At 52.4% G+C, this 2,611-nt stretch overlaps 1 pseudogene across 1 annotated transcript in view; it reads right to left on the bottom strand.

Moving 5' to 3' along the window:
• Nucleotides 1–1,092: 1,092 nt before the first annotated feature.
• Nucleotides 1,093–2,611, bottom strand: part of LOC308172228 (nidogen-1-like) — a 44,546-nt pseudogene continuing 43,027 nt past the window's right edge. The window contains exons 18-19 of the transcript in view: nucleotides 2,390–2,502; nucleotides 1,093–1,211 (exon numbers count right to left, since the gene is read on the bottom strand). The product of the transcript in view is annotated as a nidogen-1-like (transcript). The remainder of the gene's footprint in view (nucleotides 1,212–2,389; nucleotides 2,503–2,611) is intronic.

Raw genomic sequence — 2,611 nt, 5'->3', positions numbered from 1 at the left:
GAGCGTCAGAACAAGCCCGGAGAGGACCGGGGGCAGAACAGGGGGCGGGGCCAATACCATTTCAACTCAGTCAGAGTCAGGAAGTAAACAAACAAACAAAAAAACTCCCAAATTTTAATTCTAAAAAATGTCGAATGAGGAATATTTTTTAATTGGAATTCAAAATATGATTCCTGAAAGGACTGAGTTGAAATGGAATTGACAACCCCAACCCCCAGTGCCAAATATTTGCACATTTTGTAGGGCCTAGAGATCAGATTGAAATGCCTCTAGCATAGAGTTATAACCCTATAGAAGGCACATGGTTGGAACATACAGTAGAGTTATAATGGTTTCTTTCTTTCTTTCTTTCTTTCTACCCGTCTTTGGTGCTCCGTCTAGTGTGTATAGCTCTATGGCTGGTACAGAGACACAGATACCAAGGCTGCGTTCGTAGATTCGCTCTGAGAGCGCCGGAGCGCACACTGCTGGGTTCAACGTCATAAAGGGACCCAAGTCATTTGAATTGGACAAGAGGGACTCACTCCATGAGTGCTGATCAGATTTCCAGAGCGAATTTTTACGAACGCAGCCCAAGTTTGTTCACAGCTGGCATTTTGGCGGCAAAAAAAATCCCCCTGCTTTACAAAGGCATTCCGATTAAGAATTCCGGAATTGGAATGTTGTTGTGGAACGTCTGGTGCCAAGATGGAGTCTGTGTTACTGAACTCTGTATGCTGTTTGTTTAGCTCTGCTACACTCTTAGAAAGGAAAGAAAAAAAGGTGCAACCAAGAACCAAACAGTGTTCCTCGGGTGTCCTTGTGGAAGAACCCTTTAAGGAACCCGTTTTGGAAGAATTTGGGGTTCTTCAAAGAGGCTTCAAGAGGGTTCTTCAAAGGGTTCTCCTACAAGACCAGCCAAAGATACGTTTGGGGAAGTCTTACAAAGAGTGTATGGTTGTGTCTCTCTCTTCTTCTCACCCACCCTCCCTCTCTCCCTCCTTCTTTCTCCTTCTGCTCCTCCCTCGCTCTCTCTCACTCTCTCTCCCTCCTTCTCACCCTCCCTCCCTCCACCCTCCCTCCCTCCCTCCCCCTCTCTCTCTCTCTGGTTCCTCACAAGTTCTCCTCCACACAGCGTCCGTCGTTGGTGTCGGGGCAGCGGCAGGTGAACCCCCCCCCCCGGGGGAGGCAGAGGTGGGAGCAGCCTCCGTTGTTGGAACAGTAGTTATACCCTGCGGGGGGGAAACACCTGTTAGTTCATCACATTACAGTCAGTAAGCCTCCAGGGCCGACGGTGTAGACTGGAGACAGATTCTATAGAGCGTGTCAAGTGTTCTAGAACATGTCAGAGTGTTCTAGAGACCAGAGAGGGGGGGAGACCAGAGAGGGGGGGGAGACCAGAGAGGGGGGGGAGACCAGAGAGGGGGGGGAGACAAGAGAGAGGGGGGGGAGACCAGAGAGGGGGGGGGGGGGGGGGACCAGAGAGAGGGAGAGGCCCAGGTATGGGATGTGGAGCCTGGGAACCAGCGGTTGCTCTCAGACTCAGCCAGTCCAACAGCTGGGAGCAGATGTGCTGGAAAGCTAGCGGTTAGCCTAGCGCTTAGCTTAGCGGTTAGCTTAGCGGTTAGCCTAGTGTAGTGGTTAGCCTAGTGTAGCGGTTAGCCTAGCGTAGCGGTTAGCCTAGCGTAGCCGTGGGCTCTGTTTGCGGTCGGGACGGTGACACAAGCCAGACGCTGGTGGCTGGAGTCAATTTGTCATGTCTGCGTTGGAACGTAACGAGGACCAGATGACTGCTGCTGCTGCTGCTGTGTGGCCACACACACGCACACACACACACACACACACACACACACACACACACACACACACACACACACACACACACACACACAGACACAGACACAGACAGACACACACACACATACAGACCGACAGAAATACACAGACACACACACACACACACACACACACACTCACAATCACACACACACACACACACACACACACACACACACACACACACACACACACACACACACACACACACACAGACAGAAACACACACACACACAGACAGACACACACACACTCACACACACACACTCACACACACACTCACACACACACTCACAAACACACACACACACACACACACACACACACACACACACACGCACAGACAGAAACACACACACACAGACAGACACACACACACAGACACTCACACACAGATTTCGTCCTTTGGTACAGACCGACAGAAATACACAGACACACACACACACATGGGGACAGGAGGTGGGGGTGGTGGTGATGGGGGTTACCATGGGGACAGGAGGTGGGGGTGGTGGTGATGGGGGGGGGTTACCATGGGGACAGGAGGTGGGGGTGGTGGTGATGGGGGGGGGGTTACCATGGGGACAGGAGGTGGGGGTGGTGGTGATTCCGTAGAGTCGAGAGCGTTTCTGCGGCAGGAACTCGTCCGTCTCCCTCTGCGCTGCCCGGTCCACGGCAACCACCGCTTCCCTAGCAACAGAGAACAACGTTATACCACCGCCTCCCTAGCAACAGAGAACAACAAGGTTAACAACGCCTCCCTAGCAACAGAGAACAACAAGGTTACCACCGCCTCCCT

The sequence above is a fragment of the Nansenia antarctica genome (genome assembly GCF_963989245.1).
Source record: "Nansenia antarctica genome assembly, chromosome: 16".
Taxonomy (NCBI): domain Eukaryota; kingdom Metazoa; phylum Chordata; class Actinopteri; order Argentiniformes; family Microstomatidae; genus Nansenia; species Nansenia antarctica.
This window is presented reverse-complemented; position numbering and strand designations above follow the sequence as displayed.